The 21,549-nt window shown below is 37.2% G+C and overlaps 1 protein-coding gene across 5 annotated transcripts in view; it reads right to left on the bottom strand.

Moving 5' to 3' along the window:
- Positions 1-21,549, bottom strand: part of FAM160A1 (family with sequence similarity 160 member A1) — an 83,531-nt gene that overhangs the window by 53,732 nt on the left and 8,250 nt on the right. For 3 of the 5 annotated variants that reach the window (XM_017736839.1, XM_017736840.1, XM_017736843.1), the window contains exon 2: positions 15,563-15,680. The exons of the other annotated variants lie outside the window; for them this stretch is intronic. The gene's annotated coding sequence lies outside the window, so the exon portion shown is untranslated. The remainder of the gene's footprint in view (positions 1-15,562; positions 15,681-21,549) is intronic. 5 annotated transcript variants of the gene reach the window in all.

Here is a 21,549-nt window from a genome sequence, read left to right as displayed (position 1 = left end):
CAGCCTGATTCCACAGGAGCAAGTCTCTCTACACAGGTTCTTCCCACAGAGTAGAAAGTGCCTCTGCAGTCTTTTTCCTGTAATACATTGTGCTGGATGTGGCTTTTCCCAAGCCATTTTATGAGTATGGTTTGTTTACTAAAAGCATAAACAGAGAAGCCCCTCCAATTGCTATTTCAACTATGCTAATACTAGGTAGGCATTCTGAATCTAAATGTTTCAATACTTCTCTGCATCTAAAATCAACAGAGACACCTAAAGCATACTATATTTTTAAAGAGGAGACAGCCAACAGCACAGTATTCCCACAGGCAGGCTTGTCGGGAAAAGATGTGGTAAATAATTAATTTTCCTAGGTTAACTTGAGTTCCAGACTAGCATCTGTGAGCATCAGTGCCATGGAAAGGCAACAACTCTAGTTTGTATTCTTGTCCAGTAAGGAGCTTTGCCTTAGGTGCAAGCACTGACAGCAAAAGTTTTATCATCTCAGAGACAGAAAAGGTAAGGAACACTTATACAAGTCCAGCAAAATCTCTTCTGTGAAATTCAAAGAAACCAGAAGTCTTTGCTTGGCTACTACTGTTTTTTGAATTATTTCCTTCTTTGACAGATAATGGGCCAAACACAGATAGATGCTGAGCACTGATGTCAGACTGCAGCACACAGAAACCTCCAGTATAATCTACCCTACAAATAATTAAAGACATCATTCACTGCATACCATGCTTTCCTTTTCTGCATTACAGATGTCTGGCAGGAAGGGTGGGGACAATTCTCAATACAGGGAAAAGGCAGAATATTCCAGACAAATCATCTTTTTAAAACTGATCTTAAGCTTAGCAGTTTAACACACTGAGGTTTCAAAAAGTACATAAAATGTTACAAATACTACTGGAGTATATTCAGTATTCATGGCTTGAAGTGACCAAACTTTTATATACACTATCAACTGTGATCTAATTCTTCTGCTGCTTCTATTAGTTGCCTCAAAGGTGCTAGCAGATCATAACAAAGAATAGTTCATACAATCATGAATAAGTTGGCAATAAAGAGAAGATTTTGCAGAAGGTAGTTCATTTTCCCTGGAAATGGTCCATAAAAATGGACTAAAAAAAATCTAAAAAACTATTTCAGAAACAAACTTCATTAACATATTGTTTATGCATTAATTTTCTGACAAATTAGGTGCTTCTTAAGTAATTCTCCACCTGCTGGTACCCATAGAGGGGATGGAAAAGTCCCTTAGGCTTAGCTTCCTCTTCAAGTCAGGGAACTGAATCTAATACCCCAGAAATTTTTCTTCCAAGTTTGATTTTATTTCTTGTGCATCTAAACTGCCTTGACTGTGTTCAGGAGCAAAGTTGATGGCCCTCAAGATCCTATTTCCTATCATTTCAGTCAGCTGAATTTTTAGAGGATCAGAATACAGTTATCTATTTCTTTATAATGGAGCTGCATTACAACCATGATAAAAAAATAAGAGAAATGTTCTGCTCTGTTCATTCTAATCAATAGATTATGTAGCTCGGTCACAAAGCAGAAGGAATTATGAAAAAGAAAGTAATCTTTAAACTATTAATATTGCCAGAACAACTTTTCTTTCAGATACACAGACTCCCACCTCCCAGACACAGCTAATAATGTCAGAAGCTCTGAGATTCATACGGTCAGAATGACTAATATTTACATTAAGCAAATGTATTGCCATAGTAACATAGACACCACAGAGCTATCTACCTGCCACAGCTCTCTAAATTATTTAGCATGCCAATACTACAGTGACACTGTGTAAATGATCACATTCATTAAGAGCAGAGTATGTGCTGAAAAACTGAATGTTAGACAGCCATATTTACTGCCAGGAAAAAAAAAAAAACAGCACCAGTATTTAGGAAAAAAAAAACAAACCCAAAGAGGTACAGAGGAAGGTTCCAGCCTGTAGCAGAACAACACACCTTGAAAATCGTCATCTAAAAACATGTTCACATCTGCACCCCTGCGCAAAGCAACACAAACAATAATCTCACTTACGGGACATAAGGCTGACCCACTGTGACCAGAACAAACTGAGATTTGAGTTACTTCCCAAACTACATTTTTGGGATAGTCAATAAATTTGTTTAATTTGCATCTTATATTGCCAAAATATTATTCTACATTGTCGGGTTCCAAGAGCTAGTGCATAGAAAATAGAAATAACTATGACACACCCTCAGAACATGGTTGATCTTCAACAGTTGACAGATTTACAGTGAGGAGAGAGGTGCAGTACTTTGGATGATGGTCTGCCACTTCCTCCAAGCAGTAGATGATGGCAGGGATCTGAGCGGTTTGTGTAAGCCACTATCCTCATCCTGAGTTAACACTGTTGGAAACCTCAAGCACTTTCTGCACTACGAATATGTATGCATATCCTCATCATCTGCAGTGGCAGAATCAATGACAGGTGGAGAAAACAAAGGGAGACTTCAGGTCAACTCTTGCAACCAGATGGATTTCTTAATAATTTTTATCAGCTATAGCCCCTTCTTTTGTTGGACACAAATCACGTTTTGTTCACATTTCTCTTTGAATTCAAAATAACAAAAAAACAAAACCACCTAAGAAGCACAGCACAAAGATCCAGGCACAAAATTAATCCAACCCAGCTCCAACCAACTCCTGTTCTCTCTCATTTTTTTAGTGCTTCATAGGCTTAATTTTCAGTATGTCAATGCAAGAGAAAGCTTTAAATAATTTCTTCTACTACATTTTTATGAAAATAAGTCTGGCATACACCCATCTCTTATTATTCATTTGCACTGAAATGCCACAAAGTCCTTCTTAAATACATTTTCATGGCACTAGCAACAAGCAAATCCAATCTCAAACCAATAGATTACTGTAACAGAGACTCATGTAGAATTTAATCTTCAGAAACAGAATTTTCAAAATAACGAAGTGTTTGGAACATGCGGTTCTCCAGAGAGAATACTGCTTAAATAACAAGAGTCTGCTTTTCTTAAGCAATTTACTTTAACTAAGACTTGATCAAGAACTGACTTGATCCTCCACAGAATGTCTGGAAAGTATAGAGAATGGCACCTTGCTTTGAAAGCAGTTTTAGAAAGCAGCCTCATGGAACCCAATAGCCAGACCAGTGAGGGCACCTCAAATATTGGTGCTGGAGGGCACAGGTGTGGTGAAGAACACCAAAAAGTTTAGTGCTGACAGAGGTCAGGTCACCTCCCTAAAATATTTCGGTTGTGAACCTCTGTTTGGAGCCTTCACTCAGTATCCCACTTGAGACTCTGAGTTTAACAGAATGTCTGCTGGTTTTAGAGAAATGTCTGTGAAAGATGAATACTGCTCTTAGGACTGTCAAAATATAAAGGATCATATGAGAAGCAACTGACTAGTGGACTAATTAGCAGTAAGGAATAGAATTATGCAAAGCCTCCAGATTCCAGGCAGAGCTATCAATTACATTTACATGTTACAAATCACCTTGCTGATGAAGTGCAAGCTGGAAATAGGAAGTCACCTTCAAGTATTCTGCACCTTAAGGCATATTTGTAATGGAGCCAGGGGGATATCTGCTTAGTTGTTGGAATTATTTTAAATGTGCACTAATACTCAAAATGATTCTATGACAATTGAGCACCCAACTAAAGTGGCTGAGATACGCCTTGACAATTCTAGATAAGAAACACTAAGCAATTAATAGAGGTATCCAAACACTAACCTTTAAATCCACTTAGGTTGAATTTTCTCTCACAACTTGTATCTTTCAAGCTTATAACTGAGAGCACTAGGAAGGTCAGTCCTGCTACATAAACCACAATTAATTCTAAACACAAACCCTGTGTTTTGTTTTCAAGCCAACAGTGAGTAGATGAACCAAAAAGCAACAGCAGCCCACAGTGGCTGAATTTCATTAGGTTTGGCTCAGCATCACTACCACTGAATCCAAACTGTTTTCTACAGAACAATTCAAGTAGCAGCAACACAAAGCACTCATCTCCACAGGAGTCCTTCATATATCAGATGTGGTACCATTCACAAACCAAGTCTACGATTCTGCATGTTGCTAGATTATGTCTCCTTACCAATGTGGCAGTACAAAAAGCAGAGAAGGCCTTGGCTCTGTGTAAGTCCTGCTCAGCACTAACTAAAACATCTCAATTATCATTAGTGTGTTCTGCACAAATCCAGAACACAGCCTCATATTCGTCACTGTGAAGAAAACTAACTCTACCTGAGTCCAAAACCAGCACAGTACAAAAATCCTAGATCTGCAGAGCACTTTGTCAAAGAACCAAATAACTTCATATAAATCAGAGTTAAGAGCTGATGCTGAGGTTTTGTTTGTTTTCGAGGTGTTGCAGTATTTGGGTAAATACAACTTGCAAGAACATCCTATGTGTTCAAATGACTCATCAAAATCCACAGGAAACAACCACAGCAGACTCTCTAGCTATAGCTGTGGATTGAGACCTGCTTTTATTTTTACTAGAAGCCCAAAAAAACTACTTCCACATTCTCCTCTCCTTCTCAGCCAGGATGGGAATAGAAACCTTTGCCAGGGTTAGCTCAGACAGTGCCCTCTCGCACGCTGGAAACTACTTTTATACATAGCAGGGAGACTGAAGAGGTAGAACAAAGCTTAGTATTACTGCCTCAAGCTCAGGACTTTAAAAGGAATACAGTCTTTTCCACTCTGCACACCACAACAACTCAAACAACTCCCTAGTGCAGTGAACTGTGTCCTTTCCCCTTCCCTTCTGCCTCAACAATAAAGAAGTATCATTGTCACATCCTCTGACAGAAACTTCCCACCCAGACTCAGCAAACAGGATTAATGAAGAAAACAAAACCAACTTTTTTTTTTAACAGGCAAAAAGTGATGGGAAGAAGTAAAGAAAAACAAAAATGGAAAACAAAAGATAGAGTTATATGATTTACAGTGCTTAAAACACTAATCAGCCTCTTCTGTACTGTACCTGAGTGTTAAAACCCCTACCATCACCCTGCACATACACAGCAATACACATCCAAGCCAATACACGTTGCTGTCAGGAGTTGAGCTGCTGCATACTTAATATGGAGGCAGACTTACTGAATATGAATTTCTAAATTCATGGTCAAATCCCATAAGTGCCATACCTAAAGTATATCAAGTCCTCAATATCTACAACTTGAACATAAAAACTAGAGTTTGAGATGCAGACATCTTTCTGTTCAAAAAAAATTGAACAATTACATATGCATTAAATAAGCCTTATGCCATAAATGTCCTTGATTCTTGATGTGCCAAAACATTAAAAAAACCAAAATAAAACAAATCCCCCACAGAATAAAAAGCAAATAAAGAAACAAAACCCCCAGACATGGGACCAGCTTACTATACATTATTAAAATGCCAAGCACAGTAGGTTGTTAATTTTTCACTTGAAGTAACTGCATAACTTGGTTGGGGAATTATTCAGTTCTAAAAACTCTGTAGCCATTCCATTTTCACCTTTCATTTTCTATCATCCACAAGTCAAAATCATGTATGCAGTTTAATGAAAAGTGCATAAGTCCTTGAATACCAGATACAGATGGGATGAGCTGTGAGTGATTCTCACCGAAGCTAATAAGCAAGAAACCAAAATAAAAATTGAAATATACAGAGATACTAGTATAAGCATAGTAAGTCAGTGGTATTTTTATCAAAATGAAAAAATAATTTTTTCTTTCTAGAAACCCAAGATACACTTTCAACCTTTTTGTCATCTATCCATGCTATGCATCACAAAGATAAATGGTGATAAGCGAATGGAAATAGAATGGTGATAGATGAAAAACAGTCCCACTTAGGAATACAAGCAGCTTAAAGAGTACTTTGAGTATAAACCTAAGTGTATGAGCAAGAAAATAACTACCTGTGCTCCACAGACAAACACAGCACATCCCCGGGGATAGATTCCTTTTCTGTGAACACTCTCATGCTAATTGTGCAGGAGTCAGGAAAGGATGTAGAGTCAACTTGTGGCAACTAAAATATTTAACCACAAGAGATGTGCATTTACCTAACCACTGCTCTCCTGACTCATACAAAAAAGGTCTCTGAAAACCTCTTAGGACTTAAGCAGTCTAGAAGATGGAAAATGTACACACACTGATCTCCTTTCAAAAGGATGTGATTGGAAGATCACAGATTGGGCTACTCCACCTGGGCAGCAATTTAGAGGCACAGAGGCTGTCACCTGGTCACTTCCACAAGTAAGACCCTATCTTTGCATTCTCTGCTCAGGCTGCAAGCATGCTGAGGGGAGGGAAGATGGTGGCATCTTCTCACTCCTGATGAACGTAAGTGGGAATCCCACTTGCAGGGATCAGTTGTTCCAACAAATCCCCTATGGATAATTTAAAGACAATTATTCTACATCATGAGATGCTTACGGCTTTTGTATGCTACTACAGAGAATTTTGTTAAGAGGCTCAACTAAGACAATATACCATACAGGTTTAAAATGTAAGATGTAAAAAAGTATCACCCAACACAAATTCTCTAGCTTGATAGGAGAAGGGGAATGGGATCTATGTCCTCCAAAAGTATCCAGCACCAGGCTTGTCTCAATTAGATTCAAAGCCCATATTGTTTCAGAATACTTAAGAACTTCTGTGGAAGCTAATAGTGACATGGTAAATGAAACATGATGACAGAGCACGTTGTCTTACTATTAGTAACATGCTAGGCAATACAAAAAGAACAACACATACATCTGAAAACTGCACCTACATGACCTCCCCACTTTGCATTTTAAAAGATACAGATATAAGACACACTGCCCTATAACAGTTCAGATGTTTTTCTGGAGTACATATTTGTAAGATAATCATGCAAACACTAAAAAAATTTCCATAATAATAGGAAAAACCAAAGTATTCATAAAAGAGAATAAGTAACTGCTCCAGATTTTTTGGTTTTGGTTTGGTTTTGCTTTTTGTTTGTTTGAGGTGGTTTTTTATCATTTGGTTGAGGGTTTTTTTGTTTTGTTCCCCCCGCCACACTCAGGAAGGGTTTCAGGAAAAGCCACAAGTTCTGAACAGGCTCATTCACAATACTGATTCAGCTGCTGTATTGCCTTTCAAAAGTGCCAGACCAGTTTTACCTCATTTCTTTTAGGAAAGCAATGCAATGGGACAATAACTTCATCTCCCAAATTAACTACTGTTAGATACCCAGCTCTAGGCAACTGGCTTACTCGCTGCAAGCCCTTTATTCCTACCCTCCTACTAGTTTGTATTTCTTAAAATGCAAGATATGATTCACTTTGACTGTAGTTGCTTCCCACATGTTCATTCATCTTAGTTTGTCTCACTGGATTTCTTCAACTGCATCTCATCAAATAGCCTGAATTTTTCTTTCCAGCTGCATGCTAGGCTCACTTTCAGTGAAATGAAGGTAGATTTACACCAATAAAAGGAAAACAGAATGCAGTTGCATGGTCTTAAAGTTTAAGATGCAACAAAGCTTTCTAGGCTATGAATTTTAATACCCAAAGATTAGCAATTCATCTTCGTTTCAGTTGTATCCTTCTAGGACAAAACAGTTACCTAGAGAATCCCTGATAGGTTTTTTACTAAAAGCATTGCTCCAAAAGATGCGGTGAAGGAGCAGAACAGTTCACGACTCCCACAGGAACGAGGTCCTATCCCATGTCCCACATCCCTGGCACACTTACACAGTACTTACTGCTCAGTTCACAAGCAAGTCAGTTCAGCAGCAGCTCAAGGAAGAGTAAAACAGAAGGGAGTAAGCCCATGTCACTGCAAACTGGGAACAGAGCCTGGGAAGGCTGTGCAGCGTCCACCCTGGACAGAGACTCCATCAGCTCCACTGCTCCTAGAATTATTCCCTGATTTTTATTACCATAACTGCATATTTAGAGTCAACAAGCCAGATTCTGAAGATTTAGAGACAGTAATTAATGCTGTGTTAGTTCTTCAGCAATAATCTTAGAATAATTCAAACTTACCAGCAGCAAACATGTTCAAAATATCACCAGAAACACCAGATTCCAGGTCTCACCTAATTCTGAACTGACTAATGTAAGAACAATATTCTCTGCCCTAGCAGCCACTGTACCTCTGGTAAGGGACACAAACTGATAAAAGAGATGTAAAGAAATACTATATGAAACACTTGCAGAACTGGACAAAAATTCATTAGGTATACTGAATATGACCACTAGGGAAAACATTTCCAGAGATTAATCTCTTTTTGCAAATAAATTAATTTAAAAAATCATTATTTTTCTAGAGTAAACTTTTCGCATCCTTTCCTCTGGAACTGAAAGTCATCTGGTTTCTCAAAGATTGCTCTACTGTTTTATTTCTCTAAAATTAAACCTTCAATTCTGCATTTAGCCAATTCCAAGTTAAGCACGACCCTTGGAGGCCAGCAGATCATCTTGCATCTCACACAGCTAAAAGTAGGACTGTGCCTCTCCCTACCTGGCCAAAAAGAAAAATAACCATGGAGACAGCAACTTCTCATCTATTCTATCCCACCCTCAAAGATTCTTGGCACGGAGGGAATCAATTCCAAAATGCATCTACTACGGCACCAGTAAATAGACTAGTTCCCACCTTAAAATGCACTTTGGTGTAGAGGTGACACAGTTTTGAAAAGGAAAACAGACCGATAATATTGCAGTCTTAAAATAAGGAGAGGAACAGGAAAGTAAGTTGTCCCTCTAAGGCATAATACTTTTCTGACTTGCTCCTGGGATGATGCCTACCATTACTTCCTTAATCCCAGCAAAATAAAGTTTCTGTCTTGCCATCCATAAATTGCAAAAAGTTATGCTGAAGTTTCTAAGTTGTTTTCAGAAGATAAATACTTCAATTACTTTGGCTTTTGAAAGATTTTCCCTGTGTCATGACCTTCATTAGGACTTGGAACTGAAAGATTTCCTTGGTTATCAAGTCCCCCTCATCTGTTATCATAATTTATAATCCTTCATAAATTGATGAGGCTCCAGCTTTTTAATGTTCTCTTGCATTCACTGACGATACTACGACATTTCCAAAGCAGTGAACTATTAGTCCACACACTTTTTGCCCAGTATCATATTATAGCCTACTTACTCACTAGAATCACCCACAGAATGACATTATAGTCAGAGTGTTTTACGAGTCTGTTTTTGAAATTAGAAGATAAGTAATTAGATCTTTAATGACTGTACTGCAACTTAAATGTTAAGGTTACTGAATTCACTGTAAAAACTTCATTACCAAAGCCTCTTCAAAAGATTCATTTTTTCCGTTGCAACTGGTTGCTCAAGGGTGTACCTGAGCAATTATATCACGAGGCTGAAATGAAGGTTCCTCATTCCAGCACATCCTACAACAGTAATACTCAGCTGCCAGAGTGTAGAAAGCATATTTTGCATAGGTCACTTGATAATCCACAACATTTTAGAGATCATCAATGTAATTTCAACACAGAAAGAACAAACTCTCAACTCAAGCAAAGCCCATTAGGATGCAAAAAAAATCAGCAAAACTGATTAAATAGCAACATCCTGAGATAGAGTTGCGGGGTAGGGTTTTTTTTTTAATGATGTTACATGTCTTCCCAGTATAACTGGGCAGCTATTAAGTGAACAACAACTATAAAGTGAAAAAAATGCTGTTGAACAAAATCAATATTAAGTGGTACTTACACCAAGTTAGTTTCTAGTACGCCTTTTTATATCTGAAGGATCCCAAACTTCTTCAGAAAGCTCTCAGATTTCAATTGATACAGTGATTAAACTGACTAACACCAACAGCTCTTCATTGGAACAAAATATTGATGTTGGTAAAGTAAATCCCAGAGTAGTGCCAATCAAGTCAAGGAGTTACAGGAATTTTATCTAGAAGAATACCGACTCTCGGTCAAAGTTTCAATATCATTTCAGGTTAGCCTCCTTCTGTAGTAGGTTAGTCCCTTTAGCAAAAGATTCAAGCAAAGACATTCACATATTGTCACACACTGACTCTGTGCCACATCTAGAATACAGCAAGAGATTTTCCCTTCCTCTTGCATATTACGTTCCTACTAGGAGAGAGGCAAAAATCCCATGTGTTTCATAAAGCAGTTTCTGTGCAAGCTTCAAAGAAAAAATCTTCAAATGAGACTAGCAGTTAGCTACACACCTTTGCAATATGTGGAAACAGCCTACAACAGAACAGCTTGTGTATAAAATGCACTGCAGCACTTTACTGGAAGAAAGGGGAAGCTTTCAAACTGAATGGACATAAACAGAATACTACAATAAATCATATTGCAAACTACATGCTAGTTTCAGTAAGCAATGCATTATATGCATTATATCAGGCATGCATTATATTTAAATAATCACTTCCACCTTTTGTTGGTTAAGATAAGCTACAGTTTATTTCCGTTAATAGAGCCACAAAGTAGATGAAACAAGTATTCTGCTTATCTTGCATTTTGCAAACTTGAGCATGTGTGTGGCAATGGAATAAATTACTTTACTCCCAGCCCATTTCTTCACTTTAAACCTCAAGAACTGCCAGAAAATCTCATTAATCTAATCTGGGTAGCAAAAAGGTTTATCCAAAATTCCTTTTCAATAATGTTATACTTACAGTGTACAAATCCTTGTTTTAATAGACTTACAATAGAAATATTCAATGTGCATTTCAGAACATTGAACTTTATATGAAACAAAGGCCACAAACAATGCTTTAAAAAGCCCAACAGTACACTTGCAGTAGATGCAATTAATTTTTCATTAATCCAGTTCTATTTGTAGCAAACCAGAGTTTTAAAAAATTCCGATTAATCAGAAAATTGAATGACAATATACCTTCATAGCTCTGAAACATACAATACACAGAGTCCTTAAAAAAATTAAAATTAGTATGTGATACACAATTTAGACACCCGGAACTTGGATCTTGCATTCTCCCTCCTCTGGATAGCTCTTCTTCCCATCTCTGTTCCTGCTCAAGTGACAATTTGTGACAAATTACAGAACTCATTGTTACAGGCCATAAGAGTTACCAAAAGCACTGATGATTTTTAAAACAATTTTGAAAGAAAAAGATAAAACCCACTGAATTTATAGAATTGAAAGACTACTAAATAAGACCATGGACTGCAGGTGGCCAAGGACACTACCATATGCTGGGACTACGCACATATTCTCCTGCCCCCTTCTCTCCCATCAACTCCTACTGTGAGGACAGCTCAACTTCAAAACCCTCAGTGATCCCCACTGCTCCATATACAACAAACACATCAAACATCTCCATTGCTTGTCTGATGAACAAGAAGCTTGTCTGATGAACAAGAAGCTTGTCTGACAACAGCTACAGAGAGGTTTCTATGATATGTTTCTATTCAACCCAACGGATTCTAGCGCTGCAAAACCAAAATCAAAATCTAACGAACATTTAGCCTTCCAATTCAATCTGTTCTTGCAGGCCTATATATTAACAGCGTATCTTACTCTTCTTCTCTTTCATTTCTTCTAAGTTTATATTTTGAAATAATAATGCACACTCTAAAACCATTTAACTAACTGACACTAGCTTTACCTGAAAACCCTCTTTGTTTTAAAAAAATATCAGGATCTAAAGAACAATGATGCACAGGAAAACGTGTCAATTGAAAATTTGATCCTTCAAGATTTTGTTCTACAATCTTATTTGGTATGAATCTTTTTCCTTCTAAGATAGCTGTAACCACAATGGTGGGCTTTTCCTCCAAATAAAACATAAAACTGCTATGTTGATATAATCAGTTTTATTATGAAAAACATAATCAGTTTTTTCCTGGTTTTCTTTTTGTGGTTTCCTTATGTCTATCATAAAATCTCTGAATTTCTAACATCACATTAACCAAATATCCTTTATTCAGAATGGTTACAAATTCCCTTAGGTTTTATAGGGCTGCTACCAAGGACAATTTACACTGATTTAGTACTAAGGTGTAGCCAATTTTGAAACAATACCTACTTACCATGTTTATTTCCACAAGACCAAAGTTAAGAAAAACTGTTGTCACTATCATCAGAAAACCAGTTGTACTTTTCTATCTCCTCATGCCAGTGGCCTCTATCCACCATTACACACTGCTAACTTCCCTGCACTATGCTTAGTTCTTCAGGGCAAAATATGAACTTACCTAATTAAACTCAAGACACAAGCAATGACAAGTAAATCAAGATGGTTGGACAAAACATTCTTTATGACTTACCCTGAAACTTAACAATGAATAGCTCACATTGTGTGATACATACATGAGTTTTTTCCTTGTTTATCTTGAGCTGAGAAAGAAAAAATGTCTTATGCATTATGAAAGCCACGTATACATCTTTATATTCTGTGAACTGACAGGTGGATGTGTCCTTTATGGACCTCTCCCTCAGCATCACAGGGAGAGCAAATTTGTATGCTAGTGTATAGTGATGAAAGATTAGAAATCAGAACCATTTGAATTATTTATAGAACATCACTGGTTCCTCAAGAAGGCCATGCAAAGTAGCCTGTAACTAGCCCAAGGAATCCTATGAAAGAGTAAAATAATGTAATAGCTATTTTCTATTAACATTTTGTGAAACTCAAGGCAGTTTAAAAATTACTTACATCAGTAAAATGGGATCATGCTCTATAATATTCATTTCAGATAACTGTCAGTAATCAAGCTTTTACTGGCTTGCTCCTAATATCAAACTCACTGCTGAATGAAAAAGACATTTTTCTCCTCACAAGTCTGAGTCTTCATAATTTTTGTAATTTTTTTAATGAGAACAAACTCAAAACTCTACAAACTGACACCAGGAAAAAAAAAACAACAACCAAAAAACCACAAATAAACAAAAAAACCCCAACACCACAACTCAAAAAGAATACAGCTGAAAGGAAACACGATCCTAAGATACTGCACATAAACTAATGGAGTTTTTTCACTTTGTGTCTTTGGTCATTCTAACATTCCAACCTGAATATATTAAAGCCTTATGCAGAAAAGTTTAATTGAAAACTAAAATTTATGGGAACATATTTGCTCCCGATGCATTAATATTTTCCAACAAAAACCACTCAGGATTTAAGAACAGTTGGGACTAGAGTTGATAATCACAGAGACTTAACAATCTTAGACTAGATACTAAAGCTTTTATGTTAAGGAATTAGGGGGTTTTTTTCATTACTGCTGTTAGCTAAACCAATAGGAATTCAAACACATTAGTAAAATTGAGGAGTTACACAAACACGGATTAGGAAGAAATGAGAACTAAAGAAAGACTTCACATCATTGTGTTGGTTCATGTCATGTCCTACCATTGGTGACTGTACTGCCTTTCCATTAGCATAACTAGATTTTAAGTCAGGGAAAGAAGAAACAGCCAAGTGAAAGCTTTACACTGCTAGAAATAAAGAGTAAGACCAGACTCTAGTTTAAATTAACAATTGTTCTTTTGTTTTCTCTTTGGAGAAAGAAATAGAATTCTCTTCATTGTGCAAGATATTAAATTCTATTTCTACAAACCATCTGAAGAACTCTTACCTACAGCAACTGAGTGACAAATAGTCACTTTGGCAACCAAAGCTGCTTCCATACAGCCACAGAATCATGGATTAGCTGTAGGGTCAGTACATGTAAAAGCTTATACTCAATAAATTTTGGATAAGGTGCCATTAGTCTTGGGAATATGTAGTTCTTCCAGACAAACACCCTGCTAGCTGAGCTTTTAGACAAGGCTTGATATTCAGAAACATTTGAATGATCTGCATTTAATAAAACAGGATTGCAACACTGTCAGAGTTGCCAATGGATTCATTCTGATAGTGGAATCAATAATATACTGAATACTTAACTGGTCAAGCATCAGCCTATGTATAGCCCCTCATTTTCCTAAAGATACTTTGATATGATACTTTGGGAACTTGTACAAACTATTACAGAGAAACCAGGCGCCTCCCTAATCTTTACAGAGCAGTGCAGGTTATTATGAGAAGAATAATATCCTTGCTTCCCACTTCACAAAACAGTCTCCCATCAGCATCAAGAATTGCAACAAACTGCTGAAAGATAGTGTTCATTTTCATAAAGAGTTTGGTGGTTCAAAAACAACAAAGCACAAGAGTTTACCAGACAGTTAATATTTAATTATAATCTACCAGCTATTTGTATTCTTTCTAATCAATTTGAAAGAACACCTGGGTATATAAAAACCAGGAACTAGTGGTTATTATGAAGTATCATTTCATATTTCTTCCCCTTTCTAATGTTGTTTGATTGGTATAAATGCTCTACGTGATACAACAAACACAACTTGGGAAACCAAACACACTGTCAGGTTTCCTGTTGATTTCAAGCCTGTCTGTACTAATCCCAGTCTCATTTCACACCCACACATCAGGCTCCCTCCCTAGCTAGCTTGGGCTTCTCTTCTGTACACAACTTCCTTATGACAGTCCTGCAATTAACACCCACATCTCCTCCCCAAATGATGCCAACTCTTCTATGAAACATTCAGGCTATGAAAACCACACCCCCCTTTCATGCTCTTTCATCAGCCCCTTTTGCAAACTGAGAATAAGCATCTCTTGGGGAGGTGACTCATAATTGGTCATCCCTTTTCACATTGTAAAACATCTAATAAAACAAAGCACATGTACGACGTTGCATCAAGAACCAAATTATATTCATGCTTGTAGATCAGGCTGGGGAAAAGACTTATCTGCATTTTCATCTGTCAGCTAACTAGTTTCAATGCAGAGTAAGATGAAGGAAGATGATCCAATGACAAGCCAAAGCCTAGGACTTCTAGCCCTTATTCAGCTTTTGTTGTAAAAGGTTTTCTAAAGTTTCTGTGCTCAAGTCTTAATATCAGATAGAGAATACAAGTGTTTCCTACTTCAACTCTTTTTCTATCCTACATTGTACCTCTTAAGAGTCAGGAGAAAAGAAAGAAAACATACATTCTTCAGATGACAAGCATTTCAATTATTTCATATCCCATAAGCCAAACAATTTGGAGATATTCTGCAACAAACAAAAAAGAAGAGGAGTCTTGCCAACTTGAGAAAATCCTGCTGTACAGGCTGTCGGATTCTCATCAATGTGCTACTGGTAGCCTGCCTCTGATTTACAGGGTATATAGGTCACAATACATTTTTTGTTCTCCAGAAGTTATGGGGCACTGAAAGACAGCTAAAGCACCTTTGATAACTGCTGTATATTCATGTCACATGTAAGCAATTACTGTGGTTGCCACAGGAGTATTACACAATAGTTACACTGTACAGGTGTGAACACAAACAGAATTGAAACACGAAACACTGACAAAGATGCTCCAGAGCCCACGGTGTCTAAAGGCAGCTGAGTGCTACTGGAGACTCCATCAGGCAACTGAAATAAGACCGAAGTCTCAAGCTTACTCTTCATAGGATGGGTGTTTGTACCACAAAAACTGATTGTGACACCCAGCACTCCAAATAGAAAGCTCATGGCTCAGCAAAGAGACTTCTGTTCTGAACTACCTATTACACACACACACTCTTATCTTACCTGCAATTAAAGCATGTCAACAGGTCAGCAAGGAAAAATCGGCTCTGGCAGCTCTTCCATTTGGTCAAAAATCTAGACTTAAAAGTTTCTTCAGCTTTCAGCAGCATTCAGCTTTCCACTACAGACAAGGAAAGGCAGAGAAAGTAGAAAATTATCATTCTCTATTAACAGAAATCTGGCAGTTTAAGAACCGAGAAGGAAAAACCTCCATCTTAAAGAGAACAAGCTGATAAAATCTCAAATACTCAGGAGAAGCAGTAACACAGCATATTTCACAGCACGAGACACGTACACACAGACAAGCTCAGAGCCTCCAGGCCTTTCACCAATACCTTACTGAGAAGCCCTTGAAAACATCAAAGGGCATCATCAGCTAAGAGCCCACACCACTGCAGAAGCAATCCATATTTGCCTTCACTGCTGCCTTCTGTTCACTGCTGCAACTCAAAAACACTTGCATCCACGCTGCAACACAAAAACACTCATGCATAACACATTGAATAAGTCTGAAGCAATTAAGAAACTGTTCTGGCTAAAAAGTAACCTCTGAGGAAAAACAAAACACAGAAGCAGAAAAAAGTGGTATTACACCGAATATTAAAGCAGGCTATGCTGCCAAAAAGCTGATTACAAAACTCACTCTTCAGGCAAGAAATGCATCATAACAGCATCTTGTTAAACAAGTTAAACACATGCAAGGGAGAAGGAGAAACCCACACCTTTCTGTCAACACTGAAGTAGTTTATATTAAATTTATATTTGACATGTAACAAGGCTGCACACATACAAAAAAATGCAAGAATGAAAAGGGTGTCTATTCATTTACACAGTGCTTAGCATTCAAAATTGATTTCACAGACATCCTGCTAACCTGTCTGACAGAAATTCCTCCAGACTACACAAATTAATTCAAAATAAAGAGGCTGTTATTTTTTTGTGTCTTATAAGCAGGGAGGTAAAACTCTGAAAGTTTTCATTATGCTGAAAGGAATCCTGCAAAAGTTAAAAAAGTATATACAGCAAGGGAAAAAGTAATTTTTTATATAAACATAGTTTTTGACCAAGAACTCATAGTTTATAACAGGTTCTTAAACAGCTTTCCCGTCAGGGGAGCATGAACAAAACAGCCAAAAATTAAGGGCTTATGGGAAGACACTGTTTTTATATTGCAAATATAACATGGTTTTGGTACATGCTAGACTAGATGACCCCACAGGTCCCTTGTCATTTCATGCTCCTGAATTTTAGGAATGATTATATCAGGTTCCTCCACAGATGCAACTAGAAATTTCATAGGAGACTTTTAGCGTAATTTCCCCCTCTATTAAAACAAAGAGGTTGTCCTAAAAATTAGCCAATTTCCAAGTGAAAGGATAACAGGGTCAAGCTATCCTCCAGATCATCTCTAAAATGTTTCTTGTAATAAAATACTGTTCACAGAATTCTACCTCACTAAACCATGCTATTTTTAATATATTTTCTTATTACTCAAAATAATTGCAAGTGAGGGCCCTAAAGGAAGGAGATTTCTTCATAATTTGTAATTAATACTAACTTCTCTCCTGTCTGTTTCATACATCCATCACATCTGGTCATAAAAATAACAAGTTTCATTTGTTAAACACAGTCTCTCTATTTTTGTTTTGCTGTATCATTTATCTGGGTAAATTTTCAAGTGGAGCCTATAATTATGTTCTTGACCAGACTGTCCTTTAGCTTAAACAATTATTTTCTCCCTTGGATTATCCTCTTTAATTTGCAGCACAGCTTAAAAACTACTGTCATACGCATAACAAAACAGGTATAGTCTAAATGATGTACTCCTCTTTGAGGTTTGCAAGTTGCCTGGTATTTTTATTTCCTTTTACTACACATGAAATAATCCATCAGAGGGAACAGAAAAGAGGAACAGGGAAAAAAAAATTTAGAAGAGAAATTGCCCCTACCCAGAGTCAAAACTAAAGTCCAGCACTAAATGTAACCCACAGCCTCTCTAGAAATCATTCTTTTCAGCAGATGTGGGAAAGGACTATGCAATAAGCATCTATGGAGGGGCTTCAAGTAAACAGAATTAAGGGGGCATGGGGGGAGGGAAAAACCTCTCAGCACATTTGGTTTAAAAATTCCAGCCTGCTTCCATCTAAAAATAATCTTTTATCCAGAACCACAAGCCTGAAATTGAAAACTGGTATAAGAGACTGAAACCAGAGCCAATGAAGAACAGTCACATGAGGAACAATCCCATTTCTGACATGGCTAGTGCATGTTTTCAAATAAATGCTTAATAAAAAATTACACAGTGGTGCCATATTATCCAAACTTATTCAGTGTTTCAGCTTCAAAGTCCTGCAAGACTGACTCACTGAATCTTTGTCACTACTACTGAGGCAGTAAAGAAAATCACAAAGGTCTGTTCTTTTGTAGGCTACAAAGTTCTTTTGCAGTCTACAAAAGATTTCTCTATGATATGCAGTTAATGTGCAGGTTTTAGAGAGAAGGCATTCAGAACATGGAACAATTCCCTGATCAAAAATATGTAAAAAATTCTGAATCTGAAACCTTAGCACCAAGCTACAGAAAATTTCCAGAACCTAAGTGTGTTTAGTTTCCCAAATAATTTGGAAAAAACCCCTAAAACCCACACAGACACCCCTTAGGTTAGAGTGCAAAAGAAGACTCAGTCTAGTACGGGAAAGAACAAAAATTTGAATAATTTAGCAAGTTCCAATTTTGAATCATCTTTTTAAATATTATTTTTAAAGCTGTAATTAAATTAAAGAAGCATAGTGATAATTGAACAGAGAGCTTCCTGTAGTTGTGGCCCAGGAGAGTCATATTAATCACACAGTATCACCAGTTCAGTATTGCCAGATAGGAAATAATGCATCCTTATCTCCAGAGAGCATTGACACTGGAATCTCTTTCTAGGAACTGACAAACCATTACTGCCAAGCACAGTCTTGCCCTATGTAAGATTCTTGGAAGAGCAAATATTCTGCTTTTGCATCAAATACACAGCTTTTTAAAAGCAGGCAACATAGGCACCATGTAAAAAATAATACACATCTGCAATCTGTATCCTGGATGGTAAGGAGGGGAACAGAGGGAGAGAGAGAAAATAAAAAAAGGTTCTGCCTTCTCATTTCTGAAAATTGAGACAGGTAAGGAAAATTTGAAATGGTAGAAAAACTGCTCAAAATCTTTGAACCAGATATGAAAACATTATATTTTATCTAATATTCTCTGTCTCATGTGATTATGAATTTTATATAGTATTTTTTGGATCACACTATTCGTATGAATCGTATGATTGATAATCATAGGAATATAAGAAAAAATATATATCTCAGCTCACATTGCTTGGACAGCCTGAAATTCTGTCCTAAAATGGGTGTGGCAAGGCATGTATATCAAAAAGCTTTAGAACATAATCAATTCTTATCAGTACCCTTCATGAATTAAGATGCTCTACTTTGTATCTTGAGATCATCAAATCATAACACAGCAGTTTTCAATGTTTCTTCAGGCCACCACAGAGAAGACTGTCAAACTTTCTTTTAACAGGCAGGCTACCAGGACATTCTCAGAACAGCAAAACCCTTTTCAATGATTTGTACATTCTCTCTCTCTCTCCCCTCTTTTTTTTTTTTTTTTAACACAATTAATTTTGAGCTCAGGGTTATACTGCATTTTATTTGAGATGAAAGTTGTCCTTAGAGACTGTATCACATCCCATGCATCTTAACCTACACCACTACCCAGGCTAGATACTATGAAAGATGCATAGCTTTGTGGTTTGGGAAATTCAAATTGCTTTCCTTATCTTTCCCCTTCACGTGAAAGCCCAAGAAAATAATCCTAGAAACCATAGTCCACAGATATATGAATCAATACAAACACTCCCAGTAGCAATAGATGCCATTCAAAACAGCAGATGGACTTTAAAATACTAAGAGAGAAGTACGTTCCGGTTTCATACATGCATGAATTAAGATAACAAACACATCATAGAGGTGATACCTCCTGGAAAATTTCCCTCGGTGAATAATAAAGCAGAAATCTTCTAAACTGCTAATTTCACATAAAGATGTGCCTATTTGCTTTTGATTTAAAGATCACCTGACACCACAGGACTTCTGCAAATCTTTATTTTCCTTTGCCTACACACAGTTTTGCCCAGTAACATGCAACTGAAATTAAAACCTTTGTTTAATGTCACTGTTTTTATCCCTATCATTTGGACAAGAAATCTCATGCAGTGAAGAGCCCCTCCTGTTCTGGGCTGTTACTGGACAATTAATTAAAGAAAAAGAATTAGAGTACTCAAACAAACACAGGCTACAAGGGCAGCACAACAGAGGGTTGTTTACAACATACAGCAGATTACATGAAAGAGTTTTCCAAATTTTCACTAGCACAAGCTGATTAAGTCTGCACGGCAGAGAGCAGGCTAGCACAGGTCTGGAAGCAGTAAAACCCCAATGCCTTGGATGCAACGCCATACAAATATGACAGAATTGTTTTCAAAGCTAATCCAGGATCTTCACACCCCAATTCCTTGCACTCCCTGTTCTAGGATTTGCTCCTGCAGAGCCAGTGTGGCTATAGGCATGCTCACAGTCATTTTTTCATGTTGTTATCTCTAACAGGGAGTACTTTTCAACAGCCACAGCACTGGGAAGCTACAAGTCTCCCCCATTTACTCCATGCAGATGGAAAGTGAAAAAAAAAAAAAAAAAAAAAAAGCCACAACAGAGAAAGAAGCATAATGTGTCGATATCTTCTGGATCCTCCTTGTCAGTTGAAATATAAGCGTAGAGGTACCAAGAAAATGAATTCTCAGTACTGTGCTCTCCCTGGATTTTACACATCATGCTGCACCACAGTAACCATCTCCATTGTGCACTCAAAGGATAAAAAAAATCACCTCAAATTACCTTTTTTTTTCTTTTTTTCTGTTTTAATTACTTTTTAATTAATTCCAGCTTCAAAATACAACACTGCAACAATATTGGCTGGGAAGATTACTTCATTTAACTTGCAGAACATAATTCTATTTACACATATGTGATGCAGACACAGGATCCCACAACAAGAACTGGAAAGGTCCTTAAGGTTAACTGAAGCACGCCTCAGGGAGAAGCATTTGGTCCTTGTGGCCTTCTCCGATTGCTCCCAGCAACCAGAAGGCAGAAATTACTTTAAAGCAGCCTTGATGTGTTTGAAATAAGAAACTGTGTTACAGGGTTTTGCAATACAAACTTCAGTCCCAACCTAAGAACCAGCTCTATTCTAAATAACCCAAACCTTTTCTAAGAGCAGAATTCAATCATTTTGTGACAGTATCTTGGTATGATATTCTCTAATTTTACAATTCTATAGCAATACTGGCTCCTGTTATTCTTGTCATCCACTCAAATACATAAATCCTTCATATATATATATCTCTCTAAAAAAAGCCTCTCACCCCTAAACAAGCACACTATCTCATGAGTCCATTTCTAGGGAAAACAATGTTTTTCAAGCAGTTTAGCATTTGCCCACAGTCAATTCATCCAGACATTCTTTAAGAAGAATGAAGTTTTGACAGTTTCTATCATAGAGTTTCTACCAGAGAGACCTACAGCTCCTCTTCTGTTAGCATTTTGGAAAAATAAATTCTATTAGTCTAATGGCTTAATCTTAAAAACAAAATCATATGGGCTACTGCTTATTTCTTTGTAATCTTCTACTGCTTTGGGAGGGTTTAATTCCCAAGAAAAATACAAGAACAAATAAAGATAAACAACTGGGCCTACAGTTGCTCATTTCCACTTGCCCCTTGCCCCGACACCTGTACAGACACTACAATCGCTCTTCTCAGTGGCACAGTGTTACACATACCCTCCATGAGTTAAGTAACTGCAGCAGCTCAAGGATTACATCAGCCAGCCCTTACCCTTTCAACAGTGTTTCTTTAAACACTTCAAACTTAAACTTACCTAACT

The sequence above is a fragment of the Corvus brachyrhynchos genome, unplaced genomic scaffold, assembly GCF_000691975.1.
Source record: "Corvus brachyrhynchos isolate BGI_N302 unplaced genomic scaffold, ASM69197v1 scaffold175, whole genome shotgun sequence".
Taxonomy (NCBI): Eukaryota; Metazoa; Chordata; class Aves; order Passeriformes; family Corvidae; genus Corvus; species Corvus brachyrhynchos.
The sequence above is the reverse complement of the archived record's forward strand: the minus strand, read 5'-3'. Positions and strand labels throughout refer to the sequence as shown.